Consider the following 20,130-nt stretch of genomic DNA (forward strand, 5'->3'; position numbering starts at 1 on the left):
AACTTTTAACATGAAAAATCCAATGAGGAGAAGAAAAGCAAAGCCAAAGAGTCCATCCCAAAATCCGACAAACAAGCAAAATGAACAAAAAGCATTGAATTCAATTCTTTCTGATTTTAGAAACTGCATTAAAGAAGGGGTGCACCGGTCCTGGAGATACTGCAATACCAGGTCAATGCGTGGAGTGGACAGAGCAAGCTCTTTTTCCATCTCCCTGTTCTAAAAATCCATTTAATATATGGTCCCCAGATAGGGGACGTATCAGATATTAAACTGATAAGAACAGATACTACACTTGATCTTAGCCAAAAGGCCGAGAAGCGATAACCAGAATTGGTTTCCGACTACGGTGCCACCCAAGGATTCTGAAAAGTCCATTTGTGGAGATGGCCACCTGGACTCCCGTTAAGAAGACATGCTGTCAACCTCTAGATACCTCACATGCCTGCACTTTTCGGCTTGCTGCTGCTGCAATCCACGCGTTTTAGATCTGCATAACTCCACCTCTTTTAGCACAGTACCCTCAACCCCCGGCTGTTCCCACCCGCCTCAACACCGTTGGAAGGGAGGAGAACCAATTAAGGCGGGGGGGGGGGTGGAACGAGCAGCTGTCTACCCTTAGCAGGAGGGTTGCTGATTAATTACCTCTCCTGCTGCTGCTGCTGCTGGCTGTCCAGCAGCAGACTGAAGGTGGCTGCTGCTGTGCGCAGGTATATAAAGGCTCAGAGCCTATTATGACACGCGCAGCCAGCGTTCCATTGCCACATTCCGTCTACTGCAGGCGGGATACCTGGATGGCTGAATGTCACTGAGAAGCTCACAGAGACCGCCATAAGCAACAGTTTAAAAGAATGCCACAGACTAATCAACCAAACTTTTTGGGTTGGTTTCTCTTTTATAGTCTGCAGGCATTAAATGAAAGAAGTCAGTGTTCCAGCAGAGGGAGACAACGTTTCAGAAAAGGCATTGTAGCAAACCAAAAAAGAAATTTTAAGCGCAGCAGAGTAACCAGCTCACATACCTGTTAGCTCAGGTGAGTTTAAAAGGCTGCTGTTGATAACAAGGGCATTTGCTAAATAGATGGTGTGTGTGCAACAATATACTGAAAGGTCAATTATATTGTGCAGCTTATCTCACCACCTGTAGTTATTTAGGTGAAAGCTCCAAAATGCTTGCCTAATATGTCTGTTTATCCAAAAGGAAGTATAGAGGGAGAGCTAGATAGATAGCATTGCATTACATTACATTACATGGCAATGCAATGCACAGTTGCTGAAGTTGAACCAAAATGAGCTTGTCATCTGGCTTCTGCAACTTTTAACATGAAAAATCCAATGAGGAGAAGAAAAGCAAAGCCAAAGAGTCCATCCCAAAATCCGACAAACAAGCAAAATGAACAAAAAGCATTGAATTCAATTCTTTCTGATTATAGAAACTGCATTAAAGAAGGGGTGCACCGGTCCTGGAGATACTGCAATACCAGGTCAATGCGTGGAGTGGACAGAGCAAGCTCTTTTTCCATCTCCCTGTTCTAAAAATCCATTTAATATATGGTCCCCAGATAGGGGACGTATCAGATATTAAACTGATAAGAACAGATACTACACTTGATCTTAGCCAAAAGGCCGAGAAGCGATAACCAGAATTGGTTTCCGACTACGGTGCCACCCAAGGATTCTGAAAAGTCCATTTGTGGAGATGGCCACCTGGACTCCCGTTAAGAAGACATGCTGTCAACCTCTAGATCCCTCACATGCCTGCACTTTTCGGCTTGCTGCTGCTGCAATCCACGCGTTTTAGATCTGCATAACTCCACCTCTTTTAGCACAGTACCCTCAACCCCCGGCTGTTCCCACCCGCCTCAACACCGTTGGAAGGGAGGAGAACCAATTAAGGCGGGGGGGGGGTGGAACGAGCAGCTGTCTACCCTTAGCAGGAGGGTTGCTGATTAATTACCTCTCCTGCTGCTGCTGCTGCTGGCTGTCCAGCAGCAGACTGAAGGTGGCTGCTGCTGTGCGCAGGTATATAAAGGCTCAGAGCCTATTATGACACGCGCAGCCAGCGTTCCATTGCCACATTCCGTCTACTGCAGGCGGGATACCTGGATGGCTGAATGTCACTGAGAAGCTCACAGAGACCGCCATAAGCAACAGTTTAAAAGAATGCCACTGACTAATCAACCAAACTTTTTGGGTTGGTTTCTCTTTTATAGTCTGCAGGCATTAAATGAAAGAAGTCAGTGTTCCAGCAGAGGTAGACAACGTTTCAGAAAAGGCATTGTAGCAAACCAAAAAAGAAATTTTAAGCGCAGCAGAGTAACCAGCTCACATACCTGTTAGCTCAGGTGAGTTTAAAAGGCTGCTGTTGATAACAAGGGCATTTGCTAAATAGATGGTGTGTGTGCAACAATATACTGAAAGGTCAATTATATTGTGCAGCTTATCTCACCACCTGTAGTTATTTAGGTGAAAGCTCCAAAATGCTTGCCTAATATGTCTGTTTATCCAAAAGGAAGTATAGAGGGAGAGCTAGATAGATAGCATTGCATTACATTACATTACATGGCAATGCAATGCACAGTTGCTGAAGTTGAACCAAAATGAGCTTGTCATCTGGCTTCTGCAACTTTTAACATGAAAAATCCAATGAGGAGAAGAAAAGCAAAGCCAAAGAGTCCATCCCAAAATCCGACAAACAAGCAAAATGAACAAAAAGCATTGAATTCAATTCTTTCTGATTTTAGAAACTGCATTAAAGAAGGGGTGCACCGGTCCTGGAGATACTGCAATACCAGGTCAATGCGTGGAGTGGACAGAGCAAGCTCTTTTTCCATCTCCCTGTTCTAAAAATCCATTTAATATATGGTCCCCAGATAGGGGACGTATCAGATATTAAACTGATAAGAACAGATACTACACTTGATCTTAGCCAAAAGGCCGAGAAGCGATAACCAGAATTGGTTTCCGACTACGGTGCCACCCAAGGATTCTGAAAAGTCCATTTGTGGAGATGGCCACCTGGACTCCCGTTAAGAAGACATGCTGTCAACCTCTAGATACCTCACATGCCTGCACTTTTCGGCTTGCTGCTGCTGCAATCCACGCGTTTTAGATCTGCATAACTCCACCTCTTTTAGCACAGTACCCTCAACCCCCGGCTGTTCCCACCCGCCTCAACACCGTTGGAAGGGAGGAGAACCAATTAAGGCGGGGGGGGGGTGGAACGAGCAGCTGTCTACCCTTAGCAGGAGGGTTGCTGATTAATTACCTCTCCTGCTGCTGCTGCTGCTGCTGCTGGCTGTCCAGCAGCAGACTGAAGGTGGCTGCTGCTGTGCGCAGGTATATAAAGGCTCAGAGCCTATTATGACACGCGCAGCCAGCGTTCCATTGCCACATTCCGTCTACTGCAGGCGGGATACCTGGATGGCTGAATGTCACTGAGAAGCTCACAGAGACCGCCATAAGCAACAGTTTAAAAGAATGCCACAGACTAATCAACCAAACTTTTTGGGTTGGTTTCTCTTTTATAGTCTGCAGGCATTAAATGAAAGAAGTCAGTGTTCCAGCAGAGGGAGACAACGTTTCAGAAAAGGCATTGTAGCAAACCAAAAAAGAAATTTTAAGCGCAGCAGAGTAACCAGCTCACATACCTGTTAGCTCAGGTGAGTTTAAAAGGCTGCTGTTGATAACAAGGGCATTTGCTAAATAGATGGTGTGTGTGCAACAATATACTGAAAGGTCAATTATATTGTGCAGCTTATCTCACCACCTGTAGTTATTTAGGTGAAAGCTCCAAAATGCTTGCCTAATATGTCTGTTTATCCAAAAGGAAGTATAGAGGGAGAGCTAGATAGATAGCATTGCATTACATTACATTACATGGCAATGCAATGCACAGTTGCTGAAGTTGAACCAAAATGAGCTTGTCATCTGGCTTCTGCAACTTTTAACATGAAAAATCCAATGAGGAGAAGAAAAGCAAAGCCAAAGAGTCCATCCCAAAATCCGACAAACAAGCAAAATGAACAAAAAGCATTGAATTCAATTCTTTCTGATTATAGAAACTGCATTAAAGAAGGGGTGCACCGGTCCTGGAGATACTGCAATACCAGGTCAATGCGTGGAGTGGACAGAGCAAGCTCTTTTTCCATCTCCCTGTTCTAAAAATCCATTTAATATATGGTCCCCAGATAGGGGACGTATCAGATATTAAACTGATAAGAACAGATACTACACTTGATCTTAGCCAAAAGGCCGAGAAGCGATAACCAGAATTGGTTTCCGACTACGGTGCCACCCAAGGATTCTGAAAAGTCCATTTGTGGAGATGGCCACCTGGACTCCCGTTAAGAAGACATGCTGTCAACCTCTAGATCCCTCACATGCCTGCACTTTTCGGCTTGCTGCTGCTGCAATCCACGCGTTTTAGATCTGCATAACTCCACCTCTTTTAGCACAGTACCCTCAACCCCCGGCTGTTCCCACCCGCCTCAACACCGTTGGAAGGGAGGAGAACCAATTAAGGCGGGGGGGGGGTGGAACGAGCAGCTGTCTACCCTTAGCAGGAGGGTTGCTGATTAATTACCTCTCCTGCTGCTGCTGCTGCTGGCTGTCCAGCAGCAGACTGAAGGTGGCTGCTGCTGTGCGCAGGTATATAAAGGCTCAGAGCCTATTATGACACGCGCAGCCAGCGTTCCATTGCCACATTCCGTCTACTGCAGGCGGGATACCTGGATGGCTGAATGTCACTGAGAAGCTCACAGAGACCGCCATAAGCAACAGTTTAAAAGAATGCCACTGACTAATCAACCAAACTTTTTGGGTTGGTTTCTCTTTTATAGTCTGCAGGCATTAAATGAAAGAAGTCAGTGTTCCAGCAGAGGTAGACAACGTTTCAGAAAAGGCATTGTAGCAAACCAAAAAAGAAATTTTAAGCGCAGCAGAGTAACCAGCTCACATACCTGTTAGCTCAGGTGAGTTTAAAAGGCTGCTGTTGATAACAAGGGCATTTGCTAAATAGATGGTGTGTGTGCAACAATATACTGAAAGGTCAATTATATTGTGCAGCTTATCTCACCACCTGTAGTTATTTAGGTGAAAGCTCCAAAATGCTTGCCTAATATGTCTGTTTATCCAAAAGGAAGTATAGAGGGAGAGCTAGATAGATAGCATTGCATTACATTACATTACATGGCAATGCAATGCACAGTTGCTGAAGTTGAACCAAAATGAGCTTGTCATCTGGCTTCTGCAACTTTTAACATGAAAAATCCAATGAGGAGAAGAAAAGCAAAGCCAAAGAGTCCATCCCAAAATCCGACAAACAAGCAAAATGAACAAAAAGCATTGAATTCAATTCTTTCTGATTTTAGAAACTGCATTAAAGAAGGGGTGCACCGGTCCTGGAGATACTGCAATACCAGGTCAATGCGTGGAGTGGACAGAGCAAGCTCTTTTTCCATCTCCCTGTTCTAAAAATCCATTTAATATATGGTCCCCAGATAGGGGACGTATCAGATATTAAACTGATAAGAACAGATACTACACTTGATCTTAGCCAAAAGGCCGAGAAGCGATAACCAGAATTGGTTTCCGACTACGGTGCCACCCAAGGATTCTGAAAAGTCCATTTGTGGAGATGGCCACCTGGACTCCCGTTAAGAAGACATGCTGTCAACCTCTAGATACCTCACATGCCTGCACTTTTCGGCTTGCTGCTGCTGCAATCCACGCGTTTTAGATCTGCATAACTCCACCTCTTTTAGCACAGTACCCTCAACCCCCGGCTGTTCCCACCCGCCTCAACACCGTTGGAAGGGAGGAGAACCAATTAAGGCGGGGGGGGGGGGGTGGAACGAGCAGCTGTCTACCCTTAGCAGGAGGGTTGCTGATTAATTACCTCTCCTGCTGCTGCTGGCTGTCCAGCAGCAGACTGAAGGTGGCTGCTGCTGTGCGCAGGTATATAAAGGCTCAGAGCCTATTATGACACGCGCAGCCAGCGTTCCATTGCCACATTCCGTCTACTGCAGGCGGGATACCTGGATGGCTGAATGTCACTGAGAAGCTCACAGAGACCGCCATAAGCAACAGTTTAAAAGAATGCCACAGACTAATCAACCAAACTTTTTGGGTTGGTTTCTCTTTTATAGTCTGCAGGCATTAAATGAAAGAAGTCAGTGTTCCAGCAGAGGGAGACAACGTTTCAGAAAAGGCATTGTAGCAAACCAAAAAAGAAATTTTAAGCGCAGCAGAGTAACCAGCTCACATACCTGTTAGCTCAGGTGAGTTTAAAAGGCTGCTGTTGATAACAAGGGCATTTGCTAAATAGATGGTGTGTGTGCAACAATATACTGAAAGGTCAATTATATTGTGCAGCTTATCTCACCACCTGTAGTTATTTAGGTGAAAGCTCCAAAATGCTTGCCTAATATGTCTGTTTATCCAAAAGGAAGTATAGAGGGAGAGCTAGATAGATAGCATTGCATTACATTACATTACATGGCAATGCAATGCACAGTTGCTGAAGTTGAACCAAAATGAGCTTGTCATCTGGCTTCTGCAACTTTTAACATGAAAAATCCAATGAGGAGAAGAAAAGCAAAGCCAAAGAGTCCATCCCAAAATCCGACAAACAAGCAAAATGAACAAAAAGCATTGAATTCAATTCTTTCTGATTTTAGAAACTGCATTAAAGAAGGGGTGCACCGGTCCTGGAGATACTGCAATACCAGGTCAATGCGTGGAGTGGACAGAGCAAGCTCTTTTTCCATCTCCCTGTTCTAAAAATCCATTTAATATATGGTCCCCAGATAGGGGACGTATCAGATATTAAACTGATAAGAACAGATACTACACTTGATCTTAGCCAAAAGGCCGAGAAGCGATAACCAGAATTGGTTTCCGACTACGGTGCCACCCAAGGATTCTGAAAAGTCCATTTGTGGAGATGGCCACCTGGACTCCCGTTAAGAAGACATGCTGTCAACCTCTAGATCCCTCACATGCCTGCACTTTTCGGCTTGCTGCTGCTGCAATCCACGCGTTTTAGATCTGCATAACTCCACCTCTTTTAGCACAGTACCCTCAACCCCCGGCTGTTCCCACCCGCCTCAACACCGTTGGAAGGGAGGAGAACCAATTAAGGCGGGGGGGGGGGGTGGAACGAGCAGCTGTCTACCCTTAGCAGGAGGGTTGCTGATTAATTACCTCTCCTGCTGCTGCTGCTGCTGCTGGCTGTCCAGCAGCAGACTGAAGGTGGCTGCTGCTGTGCGCAGGTATATAAAGGCTCAGAGCCTATTATGACACGCGCAGCCAGCGTTCCATTGCCACATTCCGTCTACTGCAGGCGGGATACCTGGATGGCTGAATGTCACTGAGAAGCTCACAGAGACCGCCATAAGCAACAGTTTAAAAGAATGCCACAGACTAATCAACCAAACTTTTTGGGTTGGTTTCTCTTTTATAGTCTGCAGGCATTAAATGAAAGAAGTCAGTGTTCCAGCAGAGGGAGACAACGTTTCAGAAAAGGCATTGTAGCAAACCAAAAAAGAAATTTTAAGCGCAGCAGAGTAACCAGCTCACATACCTGTTAGCTCAGGTGAGTTTAAAAGGCTGCTGTTGATAACAAGGGCATTTGCTAAATAGATGGTGTGTGTGCAACAATATACTGAAAGGTCAATTATATTGTGCAGCTTATCTCACCACCTGTAGTTATTTAGGTGAAAGCTCCAAAATGCTTGCCTAATATGTCTGTTTATCCAAAAGGAAGTATAGAGGGAGAGCTAGATAGATAGCATTGCATTACATTACATTACATGGCAATGCAATGCACAGTTGCTGAAGTTGAACCAAAATGAGCTTGTCATCTGGCTTCTGCAACTTTTAACATGAAAAATCCAATGAGGAGAAGAAAAGCAAAGCCAAAGAGTCCATCCCAAAATCCGACAAACAAGCAAAATGAACAAAAAGCATTGAATTCAATTCTTTCTGATTTTAGAAACTGCATTAAAGAAGGGGTGCACCGGTCCTGGAGATACTGCAATACCAGGTCAATGCGTGGAGTGGACAGAGCAAGCTCTTTTTCCATCTCCCTGTTCTAAAAATCCATTTAATATATGGTCCCCAGATAGGGGACGTATCAGATATTAAACTGATAAGAACAGATACTACACTTGATCTTAGCCAAAAGGCCGAGAAGCGATAACCAGAATTGGTTTCCGACTACGGTGCCACCCAAGGATTCTGAAAAGTCCATTTGTGGAGATGGCCACCTGGACTCCCGTTAAGAAGACATGCTGTCAACCTCTAGATCCCTCACATGCCTGCACTTTTCGGCTTGCTGCTGCTGCAATCCACGCGTTTTAGATCTGCATAACTCCACCTCTTTTAGCACAGTACCCTCAACCCCCGGCTGTTCCCACCCGCCTCAACACCGTTGGAAGGGAGGAGAACCAATTAAGGCGGGGGGGGGTGGAACGAGCAGCTGTCTACCCTTAGCAGGAGGGTTGCTGATTAATTACCTCTCCTGCTGCTGCTGCTGCTGCTGGCTGTCCAGCAGCAGACTGAAGGTGGCTGCTGCTGTGCGCAGGTATATAAAGGCTCAGAGCCTATTATGACACGCACAGCCAGCGTTCCATTGCCACATTCCGTCTACTGCAGGCGGGATACCTGGATGGCTGAATGTCACTGAGAAGCTCACAGAGACCGCCATAAGCAACAGTTTAAAAGAATGCCACAGACTAATCAACCAAACTTTTTGGGTTGGTTTCTCTTTTATAGTCTGCAGGCATTAAATGAAAGAAGTCAGTGTTCCAGCAGAGGGAGACAACGTTTCAGAAAAGGCATTGTAGCAAACCAAAAAAGAAATTTTAAGCGCAGCAGAGTAACCAGCTCACATACCTGTTAGCTCAGGTGAGTTTAAAAGGCTGCTGTTGATAACAAGGGCATTTGCTAAATAGATGGTGTGTGTGCAACAATATACTGAAAGGTCAATTATATTGTGCAGCTTATCTCACCACCTGTAGTTATTTAGGTGAAAGCTCCAAAATGCTTGCCTAATATGTCTGTTTATCCAAAAGGAAGTATAGAGGGAGAGCTAGATAGATAGCATTGCATTACATTACATTACATGGCAATGCAATGCACAGTTGCTGAAGTTGAACCAAAATGAGCTTGTCATCTGGCTTCTGCAACTTTTAACATGAAAAATCCAATGAGGAGAAGAAAAGCAAAGCCAAAGAGTCCATCCCAAAATCCGACAAACAAGCAAAATGAACAAAAAGCATTGAATTCAATTCTTTCTGATTTTAGAAACTGCATTAAAGAAGGGGTGCACCGGTCCTGGAGATACTGCAATACCAGGTCAATGCGTGGAGTGGACAGAGCAAGCTCTTTTTCCATCTCCCTGTTCTAAAAATCCATTTAATATATGGTCCCCAGATAGGGGACGTATCAGATATTAAACTGATAAGAACAGATACTACACTTGATCTTAGCCAAAAGGCCGAGAAGCGATAACCAGAATTGGTTTCCGACTACGGTGCCACCCAAGGATTCTGAAAAGTCCATTTGTGGAGATGGCCACCTGGACTCCCGTTAAGAAGACATGCTGTCAACCTCTAGATCCCTCACATGCCTGCACTTTTCGGCTTGCTGCTGCTGCAATCCACGCGTTTTAGATCTGCATAACTCCACCTCTTTTAGCACAGTACCCTCAACCCCCGGCTGTTCCCACCCGCCTCAACACCGTTGGAAGGGAGGAGAACCAATTAAGGCGGGGGGGGGGGATGGAACGAGCAGCTGTCTACCCTTAGCAGGAGGGTTGCTGATTAATTACCTCTCCTGCTGCTGCTGCTGCTGGCTGTCCAGCAGCAGACTGAAGGTGGCTGCTGCTGTGCGCAGGTATATAAAGGCTCAGAGCCTATTATGACACGCGCAGCCAGCGTTCCATTGCCACATTCCGTCTACTGCAGGCGGGATACCTGGATGGCTGAATGTCACTGAGAAGCTCACAGAGACCGCCATAAGCAACAGTTTAAAAGAATGCCACAGACTAATCAACCAAACTTTTTGGGTTGGTTTCTCTTTTATAGTCTGCAGGCATTAAATGAAAGAAGTCAGTGTTCCAGCAGAGGGAGACAACGTTTCAGAAAAGGCATTGTAGCAAACCAAAAAAGAAATTTTAAGCGCAGCAGAGTAATCAGCTCACATACCTGTTAGCTCAGGTGAGTTTAAAAGGCTGCTGTTGATAACAAGGGCATTTGCTAAATAGATGGTGTGTGTGCAACAATATACTGAAAGGTCAATTATATTGTGCAGCTTATCTCACCACCTGTAGTTATTTAGGTGAAAGCTCCAAAATGCTTGCCTAATATGTCTGTTTATCCAAAAGGAAGTATAGAGGGAGAGCTAGACAGATAGCATTGCATTACATTACATTACATGGCAATGCAATGCACAGTTGCTGAAGTTGAACCAAAATGAGCTTGTCATCTGCCTTCTGCAACTTTTAACATGAAAAATCCAATGAGGAGAAGAAAAGCAAAGCCAAAGAGTCCATCCCAAAATCCGACAAACAAGCAAAATGAACAAAAAGCATTGAATTCAATTCTTTCTGATTTTAGAAACTGCATTAAAGAAGGGGTGCACCGGTCCTGGAGATACTGCAATACCAGGTCAATGCGTGGAGTGGACAGAGCAAGCTCTTTTTCCATCTCCCTGTTCTAAAAATCCATTTAATATATGGTCCCCAGATAGGGGACGTATCAGATATTAAACTGATAAGAACAGATACTACACTTGATCTTAGCCAAAAGGCCGAGAAGCGATAACCAGAATTGGATTCCGACTACGGTGCCACCCAAGGATTCTGAAAAGTCCATTTGTGGAGATGGCCACCTGGACTCCCGTTAAGAAGACATGCTGTCAACCTCTAGATCCCTCACATGCCTGCACTTTTCGGCTTGCTGCTGCTGCAATCCACGCGTTTTAGATCTGCATAACTCCACCTCTTTTAGCACAGTACCCTCAACCCCCGGCTGTTCCCACCCGCCTCAACACCGTTGGAAGGGAGGAGAACCAATTAAGGCGGGGGGGGGGGATGGAACGAGCAGCTGTCTACCCTTAGCAGGAGGGTTGCTGATTAATTACCTCTCCTGCTGCTGCTGCTGCTGGCTGTCCAGCAGCAGACTGAAGGTGGCTGCTGCTGTGCGCAGGTATATAAAGGCTCAGAGCCTATTATGACACGCGCAGCCAGCGTTCCATTGCCACATTCCGTCTACTGCAGGCGGGATACCTGGATGGCTGAATGTCACTGAGAAGCTCACAGAGACCGCCATAAGCAACAGTTTAAAAGAATGCCACAGACTAATCAACCAAACTTTTTGGGTTGGTTTCTCTTTTATAGTCTGCAGGCATTAAATGAAAGAAGTCAGTGTTCCAGCAGAGGGAGACAACGTTTCAGAAAAGGCATTGTAGCAAACCAAAAAAGAAATTTTAAGCGCAGCAGAGTAACCAGCTCACATACCTGTTAGCTCAGGTGAGTTTAAAAGGCTGCTGTTGATAACAAGGGTATTTGCTAAATAGATGGTGTGTGTGCAACAATATACTGAAAGGTCAATTATATTGTGCAGCTTATCTCACCACCTGTAGTTATTTAGGTGAAAGCTCCAAAATGCTTGCCTAATATGTCTGTTTATCCAAAAGGAAGTATAGAGGGAGAGCTAGATAGATAGCATTGCATTACATTACATTACATGGCAATGCAATGCACAGTTGCTGAAGTTGAACCAAAATGAGCTTGTCATCTGGCTTCTGCAACTTTTAACATGAAAAATCCAATGAGGAGAAGAAAAGCAAAGCCAAAGAGTCCATCCCAAAATCCGACAAACAAGCAAAATGAACAAAAAGCATTGAATTCAATTCTTTCTGATTTTAGAAACTGCATTAAAGAAGGGGTGCACCAGTCCTGGAGATACTGCAATACCAGGTCAATGCGTGGAGTGGACAGAGCAAGCTCTTTTTCCATCTCCCTGTTCTAAAAATCCATTTAATATATGGTCCCCAGATAGGGGACGTATCAGATATTAAACTGATAAGAACAGATACTACACTTGATCTTAGCCAAAAGGCCGAGAAGCGATAACCAGAATTGGATTCCGACTACGGTGCCACCCAAGGATTCTGAAAAGTCCATTTGTGGAGATGGCCACCTGGACTCCCGTTAAGAAGACATGCTGTCAACCTCTAGATCCCTCACATGCCTGCACTTTTCGGCTTGCTGCTGCTGCAATCCACGCGTTTTAGATCTGCATAACTCCACCTCTTTTAGCAGAGTACCCTCAACCCCCGGCTGTTCCCACCCGCCTCAACACCGTTGGAAGGGAGGAGAACCAATTAAGGCGGGGGGGGGGGTGGAATGAGCAGCTGTCTACCCTTAGCAGGAGGGTTGCTGATTAATTACCTCTCCTGCTGCTGCTGCTGCTGGCTGTCCAGCAGCAGACTGAAGGTGGCTGCTGCTGTGCGCAGGTATATAAAGGCTCAGAGCCTATTATGACACGCGCAGCCAGCGTTCCATTGCCACATTCCGTCTACTGCAGGCGGGATACCTGGATGGCTGAATGTCACTGAGAAGCTCACAGAGACCGCCATAAGCAACAGTTTAAAAGAATGCCACAGACTAATCAACCAAACTTTTTGGGTTGGTTTCTCTTTTATAGTCTGCAGGCATTAAATGAAAGAAGTCAGTGTTCCAGCAGAGGGAGACAACGTTTCAGAAAAGGCATTGTAGCAAACCAAAAAAGAAATTTTAAGCGCAGCAGAGTAACCAGCTCACATACCTGTTAGCTCAGGTGAGTTTAAAAGGCTGCTGTTGATAACAAGGGCATTTGCTAAATAGATGGTGTGTGTGCAACAATATACTGAAAGGTCAATTATATTGTGCAGCTTATCTCACCACCTGTAGTTATTTAGGTGAAAGCTCCAAAATGCTTGCCTAATATGTCTGTTTATCCAAAAGGAAGTATAGAGGGAGAGCTAGATAGATAGCATTGCATTACATTACATTACATGGCAATGCAATGCACGGTTGCTGAAGTTGAACCAAAATGAGCTTGTCATCTGGCTTCTGCAACTTTTAACATGAAAAATCCAATGAGGAGAAGAAAAGCAAAGCCAAAGAGTCCATCCCAAAATCCGACAAACAAGCAAAATGAACAAAAAGCATTGAATTCAATTCTTTCTGATTTTAGAAACTGCATTAAAGAAGGGGTGCACCGGTCCTGGAGATACTGCAATACCAGGTCAATGCGTGGAGTGGACAGAGCAAGCTCTTTTTCCATCTCCCTGTTCTAAAAATCCATTTAATATATGGTCCCCAGATAGGGGACGTATCAGATATTAAACTGATAAGAACAGATTTTTTATTTTTTTTTTTAATTTGGCTATCCCCTGCAGAGGGATAAAACCGTTTATTAAAACTTTAACAAATTACAAGCATAATTAGACAAATACCAAACGTTAAAAGACAAATGAAATTTACAAAACAAAAAAATACAAAGATTTTAAATAATTAGGTTCCATTGGTCAACAAGCCATTTTTTGGAAATATGTACATTCTTCTTTTTGTCAATTAAGTAATAAGTATACATTTCACATAAACATAAACTTAAAACATCATTCACTGATAAAACATCTTGTTTAAAAATAGCAATGTTGCGCGCTTTCCAGAGAGATGACTTGGCGCAGTTCACTGTCTTCCAAGCCATTGTGTACTGGTCCATTGTGGGGCATTCCATAAGTCCGTATAGCACAGTTTTATATGTAAAGTCCTTGAGGTCTGCCACCCTTTCCAGTAGGGGGAGCAGTCTTCTCCAGAAATCCTTTGCAAAATTACATGTCCATAATAGATGTTCCACCGTTTCCTCTTCTTGGCATCCGGCTCTTGGGCAGATGGCAGACCTCACAAATCCTCTTCTGTATTGGAATGCCCGGCAAGGAAGACAGCGGTGCATGCAACTCCAAGCCAGATCTCTCTGTTCATTAAAAAGATAAAAAACGTTAATCATTTTCCAGATAGACATAGATTTGTCATCATCATATCTGTCAACATTACATATTTCCTCACTTTTACGTATTTCTTTAATTAGTTTCTTACTATTTCTTAATTCCTCTATTTTCTTAGTCCCTAAATTAAAATCGGACACTATTTTCCTTAAAATCTCATAATGCGTCGACAAATTAAAAGCATGGGGCACAGATATATTAACTTCATACCATCCAAACTTTCTCATAAAAAATCCTGTATTAAAACGCATAAAAAAGGAGCAATAGTGATTCTTAAAAAGGGCATTAAAACAGTAAACGAACAGATGGATTAAAAGAAACCTATTAAAATCTGGAAAATCTTTACCACCTTTTACTTTTGATTTCATCACGATTTCTCTTTTCAGCTTTTCCATTTTTGAGTTCCAAAAGAAGGTAAAACAGGTTTTGGTTATCTTTTTTAAAACATTAACAGGCGGGGGGAAAACCATGCTAAGATACAATAAAAGAGGTAAAATCACCATCTTTAAAACCAATACTTTACCCTCCATTGTAAGTCTCCTCATGTTCCACATACATATTTTCGTATTTACTTTCTGTGTAACTGTTTCCCAACTATTATAACCATCATTATTTTCAGTGAATGATATACCTAAAATGGAAATGGATTGGGAGACATTAATTGGTACATCACGTAAAATCATCCCCCCAACACTTAAAATGTTACACTTATTAAAATTGATTTTAAAACCAGAAGCTAGACAAAAGGATTGCACTTGATGGAGAGTGGCCGTAAGTGATGGTGCATCTGTACACAAGACCGCCACGTCATCCATGTAGCCTACAACCTTGGCCTCCAAACCACCGCTTCCAGGCAGAGGGACACCGCATATCTGTTTATTTTGGCGTATTGCACATAACATTGGTTCCAGTGCACAGATAAACAGTAGGGGGGACAGAGGGCATCCCTGTTTCACCCCTGACCGTAAAAATACCTCTTGTGTCTTAAAACCATTCACTAAAATCTTACTTGTACAATCCTTGTAAAATGCTTTAAGCGATAGTAAAAACCCTTCTGGTATGCCCATTTTCTCTAAAACTTTAAAAAGATAAAAGTGTGAGACACGGTCAAATGCTTTTTCAAAATCAATAGATAAAATCGCCATTTTCCCCTTTCTGTCTTTCACATCCTCAATACAGTCTTTCACTAAATTCAGATTGTCCCATATACTGCGCCCCGGCACCCCACACACTTGATTAGAATGAATAACTTTGCTGATGACTTCTTTTAGACGATTTGCACAAATTTTAGCCATTATTTTATAGTCACAATTTAAAAGTGTTATTGGTCTCCAGTTTTCTAATTTTGATTTATCACCTTTTTTGTATAGGAGGGAGACTTCACCTTTCTTCCAGGAATTTAATAAAACCTTATTATTAAAAACCTCAGTAAACAAATAAAACAAATCATCTTTTAAAATATCATAAAAACATACATAAAATTCTATTGGGATGCCATCAGGACCAGGGACCTTTCCAGTTTTAAAACTTTTAATAGTTTTTAACACTTCTTGTTCCGTTAAAACTTGGGATAAAAACTCTTGGGATGCGGGATCTAAAACAGCTGTTAGTCCTTGCAGCGAATCATCCATTAATTTATTATCTATATTTTTTCCATTAAAAAGATTAGAAAAAAAAACCTCAACTTTACCCAGCATATTTTTTATATTATTCTCACCATCTATATGGTCAATTATCACTTTTTCTTTTTTATTTTTCCTAAAAAAATATCTGGAACACTTTTCATTTTCTTCTATATGTTGTACTCTAGAACGAAAAATTATCTCTTTTCCTTTTTGTTCTAGCCATTTTGAAATCTCTTCTTTTAAGTTTGAAATATCAAGTTGTACATCTATCCCATTGTCTCTGAGCTTAAATAATGTTTGTAGGCGGGTATTTAAAATTCTATATTCTTCATATTTTTCTTTGGCTCTACATATACTCTTTTTAATAAAAAAGTCTTTTATTTTTACTTTCATTCTATCCCACCATACACTCATAGTCTCATTTGTTTTTTTCCCTTTTCTACATTTCCTATAAAACTCAATAAAATCTGATAAAATCTGCGGGTCGGTTAAAAGGGATACGTTCATTTTCCAGCTTTTCTTACCACATTTTTTGTTGTCATTTACTTTTATGGTAAAGGATAAAAGTTTATGGTCTGAAAATATATTAGTTAAAACTTCACATTTGGCAGGTATTCTTTTATCTGAACCAAAAATAAAATCAATCCTAGAGCTACAATTAGCATTGCTCCAAGTGAAACCGGCGTCCTCTGGGCTGTCACTATGACACTCTTTATATATGTCTATCAATTTAGCATCTTTGACTATATCATGTAGCATACCTGAGGTTTTATCGTAGTTCCTGCTTACAGAGCTGGAGCGCCGGTTTTCACCTTTTAAAACACAATTAAAATCCCCTGCTAAGATAAAAGGTTCAGAGTTATTAATAAATAATGGTAAAAGATCAAGCATTTCGGCTCTTTCATTTTTCTCTGGGGATCCATAAAAATTTAAAAACTGCCATCTAATACCATCAATAAAAGCTTTCACTAATAAAATACGACCTGGTAAAATTTCCTGAATAAAATCAATTAAAACGTTCCCTTTAAAAAGTATGGCTACACCCGCTGATCCTGCAGCATTCGATCCGGACCAGACAGATGGCCCACACTTCCACTCATCTTTATATTTTTGATATGACATTTCATGTGGGATATTACATTCTTGCAGAAAAAATACAGATGCAGTAAAACACGTAAAAAAATTAAAAAGAGCAGTTCTTCTCGTGTTAGATTTTATGCCTCTCACGTTGAGGGAAATACCTTTGAGTTCAGCCATCATTAGAAAATGTAGAAATTTTACTTAGGTAACTAAGAGCAACGGATTTACCTGTCCGATGAACCTGATCAGACCACTGGGCTTGCGCCTCCCTCCTCATCTGATAGTATCGTCACGAGAGTCTCCGTGGAGGAGGAAAGATTACCACATTTATATAAACCCGACGCTACACTGGCATAGCTCGGAGGGCTGGCTGGCAGAACCCGCTGGGTCTCCATTGGCTGGCCATGCAGTTCCTCATCAGGTGGGTCCCCGAGGGGTTCCGCCGCCCCTGTTTGACCTGTAGAAGGTCGTCCTATAGGAGGAGGTTGCGCACAAGGCAGAGCCTCTGACTCTTCAGAGGCAGCAAGATCCCGGTCCCCACCTGTAGCAGCGGAGACCGAAACCCCTGAGGGTCCAGCGTCCACGTCCCCTTCTGGAGAAGTGTCCATCTGTTCACCTCCTGCTGCCTCCTCCGAACCACCCTTTTTCTTTTTCTTAGGACCCACCTTTATCCACTCAGCGCCCTCAGCACTAGGAGACCCAGACTGGGCATGGGCTTCTGTGTCGGCCTTTTGCCGGTCCCTTTTGACCTTACCAGTAGTGCCCTTCTGCTCCTTCTCAGCCCTCCTTTTGGACTCCCGCAGGTCCTGCAGCCAGGTTTTGGGATTTGGTATTTTACCTGTCATAGACTCTGGAGACACTTCACTATTTGGTACGCCCTTATTGTCTCCAGAGGCTCCAGGTTGTTGTTCCTCCTCCTGAGGGGTGGTCTGATCTTTTGGTCCTTGGTCGGACGTCTTGGACTTCCCCTTTTGCTCATCTTCCCGAAATCTGTGAGGGCAAGAAAAATAAAAGTGACCTGGAGTCTGGCAAAAACTGCATTTCTTTTCCTTAGGGCATTCTTTTGTCTCATGTTCTTCACTAGCACAATTTCTACATGATACATGACAGTTTTCTTTTGAATGACCATAGCGCCCACAATTTCTGCAATATACTGGCATCCCAGAAAAGAAGAAATCCCCATTTGTTTGCCCTATTTTGAAACGGGCAGGGGGGAGCCGTATACCACCTGGTGTATTTGGATCTCTTGTACACTTCACAAGGAATTTCCACTTAGATGTCCATATGTTATATTCGTTTAATATCTTCCCAATACATTTAACACTTTTAAAATAAATTGCTAGAAATGACATTACTTCTGGAGCAGAAACAAAGGGCGAAAATATTTTTACAATAACCAGTCTTACCTCATCCAGGACGTGCTCAACAATTTGTATCCCTTTCAAAACAGGACTATTTTCAACTTTTTTTAACTTTTCTAGTACATCTCTAAAAATACCTTCTCCGGTGAATGTGATGTCATAGTCACCTCTTCTGGGATAATCCTGGATGGAGAGAATTTCATTCCTTTGTACGCCAAGAAGGTTCCTGAGCACGTCCTGGACTACATACCCTAATTTCCTCATATCCGAGCCACCCGCCGTGAAGTGAACTCGGATAGAGTTTTTTAGCCTCGCATAAAGAGGCACGAGGTTAGGGTCAACCTCCATGGAAAAACGCAACAAGGTTGCAAATTGCAGCCGCTTGCAATCTGCGCTCCCAGTGTTCTTGCAGCGAAAAACACCTGGAAGCTGGGGGATCGCAACTCGTTACCCTAGGACTAAGCCCTCTCCCTAATAGCAGCAAGCAGGTTAAGTCCACCAAAGTGGACGATCCTGCCAGGCCAAGGAGAGGGGTACCCGAGTGCCCTTCAACCACAATCTCCTGCAATAAAGCACTTGATCGTAGCCAAAAGGCCGAGAAGCGATAACCAGAATTGGTTTCCGACTACGGTGCCACCCAAGGATTCTGAAAAGTCCATTTGTGGAGATGGCCACCTGGACTCCCGTTAAGAAGACATGCTGTCAACCTCTAGATCCCTCACATGCCTGCACTTTTCGGCTTGCTGCTGCTGCAATCCACGCGTTTTAGATCTGCATAACTCCACCTCTTTTAGCACAGTACCCTCAACCCCCGGCTGTTCCCACCCGCCTCAACACCGTTGGAAGGGAGGAGAACCAATTAAGGCGGGGGGGGGGTGGAACGAGCAGCTGTCTACCCTTAGCAGGAGGGTTGCTGATTAATTACCTCTCCTGCTGCTGCTGCTGCTGGCTGTCCAACAGCAGACTGAAGGTGGCTGCTGCTGTGCGCAGGTATATAAAGGCTCAGAGCCTATTATGACACGCGCAGCCAGCGTTCCATTGCCACATTCCGTCTACTGCAGGCGGGATACCTGGATGGCTGAATGTCACTGAGAAGCTCACAGAGACCGCCATAAGCAACAGTTTAAAAGAATGCCACAGACTAATCAACCAAACTTTTTGGGTTGGTTTCTCTTTTATAGTCTGCAGGCATTAAATGAAAGAAGTCAGTGTTCCAGCAGAGGGAGACAACGTTTCAGAAAAGGCATTGTAGCAAACCAAAAAAGAAATTTTAAGCGCAGCAGAGTAACCAGCTCACATACCTGTTAGCTCAGGTGAGTTTAAAAGGCTGCTGTTGATAACAAGGGCATTTGCTAAATAGATGGTGTGTGTGCAACAATATACTGAAAGGTCAATTATATTGTGCAGCTTATCTCACCACCTGTAGTTATTTAGGTGAAAGCTCCAAAATGCTTGCCTAATATGTCTGTTTATCCAAAAGGAAGTATAGAGGGAGAGCTAGATAGATAGCATTGCATTACATTACATTACATGGCAATGCAATGCACAGTTGCTGAAGTTGAACCAAAATGAGCTTGTCATCTGCCTTCTGCAACTTTTAACATGAAAAATCCAATGAGGAGAAGAAAAGCAAAGCCAAAGAGTCCATCCCAAAATCCGACAAACAAGCAAAATGAACAAAAAGCATTGAATTCAATTCTTTCTGATTTTAGAAACTGCATTAAAGAAGGGGTGCACCGGTCCTGGAGATACTGCAATACCAGGTCAATGCGTGGAGTGGACAGAGCAAGCTCTTTTTCCATCTCCCTGTTCTAAAAATCCATTTAATATATGGTCCCCAGATAGGGGACGTATCAGATATTAAACTGATAAGAACAGATACTACACTTGATCTTAGCCAAAAGGCCGAGAAGCGATAACCAGAATTGGATTCCGACTACGGTGCCACCCAAGGATTCTGAAAAGTCCATTTGTGGAGATGGCCACCTGGACTCCCGTTAAGAA

At 43.3% G+C, this 20,130-nt stretch overlaps 12 non-coding genes across 12 annotated transcripts; all 12 read right to left on the reverse strand.

Moving 5' to 3' along the window:
- Window positions 1-134: 134 nt before the first annotated feature.
- Window positions 135-325, reverse strand: LOC141190062 (U2 spliceosomal RNA). The gene has a single exon (XR_012264099.1). It is a non-coding gene; the product is annotated as a U2 spliceosomal RNA (small nuclear RNA).
- A 1,121-nt stretch (window positions 326-1,446) lies between these two features.
- LOC141190063 (U2 spliceosomal RNA) lies at window positions 1,447-1,637 on the reverse strand. Its single transcript, XR_012264100.1, has one exon. It is a non-coding gene; the product is annotated as a U2 spliceosomal RNA (small nuclear RNA).
- Window positions 1,638-2,757: 1,120 nt separating this feature from the next.
- LOC141190065 (U2 spliceosomal RNA) lies at window positions 2,758-2,948 on the reverse strand. Its single transcript, XR_012264102.1, has one exon. It is a non-coding gene; the product is annotated as a U2 spliceosomal RNA (small nuclear RNA).
- A 1,126-nt stretch (window positions 2,949-4,074) lies between these two features.
- On the reverse strand, window positions 4,075-4,265 carry LOC141190067 (U2 spliceosomal RNA). Its single transcript, XR_012264103.1, has one exon. It is a non-coding gene; the product is annotated as a U2 spliceosomal RNA (small nuclear RNA).
- Window positions 4,266-5,385: 1,120 nt separating this feature from the next.
- On the reverse strand, window positions 5,386-5,576 carry LOC141190068 (U2 spliceosomal RNA). Its single transcript, XR_012264104.1, has one exon. It is a non-coding gene; the product is annotated as a U2 spliceosomal RNA (small nuclear RNA).
- Window positions 5,577-6,693: 1,117 nt separating this feature from the next.
- On the reverse strand, window positions 6,694-6,884 carry LOC141190069 (U2 spliceosomal RNA). Its single transcript, XR_012264105.1, has one exon. It is a non-coding gene; the product is annotated as a U2 spliceosomal RNA (small nuclear RNA).
- A 1,125-nt stretch (window positions 6,885-8,009) lies between these two features.
- Window positions 8,010-8,200, reverse strand: LOC141190070 (U2 spliceosomal RNA). The gene has a single exon (XR_012264106.1). It is a non-coding gene; the product is annotated as a U2 spliceosomal RNA (small nuclear RNA).
- A 1,122-nt stretch (window positions 8,201-9,322) lies between these two features.
- Window positions 9,323-9,513, reverse strand: LOC141190071 (U2 spliceosomal RNA). Its single transcript, XR_012264107.1, has one exon. It is a non-coding gene; the product is annotated as a U2 spliceosomal RNA (small nuclear RNA).
- Window positions 9,514-10,635: 1,122 nt separating this feature from the next.
- LOC141190072 (U2 spliceosomal RNA) lies at window positions 10,636-10,826 on the reverse strand. Its single transcript, XR_012264108.1, has one exon. It is a non-coding gene; the product is annotated as a U2 spliceosomal RNA (small nuclear RNA).
- Window positions 10,827-11,948: 1,122 nt separating this feature from the next.
- LOC141184255 (U2 spliceosomal RNA) lies at window positions 11,949-12,139 on the reverse strand. Its single transcript, XR_012259028.1, has one exon. It is a non-coding gene; the product is annotated as a U2 spliceosomal RNA (small nuclear RNA).
- Window positions 12,140-13,260: 1,121 nt separating this feature from the next.
- LOC141185796 (U2 spliceosomal RNA) lies at window positions 13,261-13,457 on the reverse strand. Its single transcript, XR_012260410.1, has one exon. It is a non-coding gene; the product is annotated as a U2 spliceosomal RNA (small nuclear RNA).
- A 6,395-nt stretch (window positions 13,458-19,852) lies between these two features.
- Window positions 19,853-20,043, reverse strand: LOC141190073 (U2 spliceosomal RNA). Its single transcript, XR_012264109.1, has one exon. It is a non-coding gene; the product is annotated as a U2 spliceosomal RNA (small nuclear RNA).
- Between the last annotated feature and the right edge of the window lie 87 nt (window positions 20,044-20,130).

This window comes from Phyllobates terribilis, unplaced genomic scaffold (assembly GCF_046119375.1).
Source record: "Phyllobates terribilis strain yellow unplaced genomic scaffold, ASM4611937v1 Scaffold_40__1_contigs__length_11209783, whole genome shotgun sequence".
NCBI classification, from domain to species: domain Eukaryota; kingdom Metazoa; phylum Chordata; class Amphibia; order Anura; family Dendrobatidae; genus Phyllobates; species Phyllobates terribilis.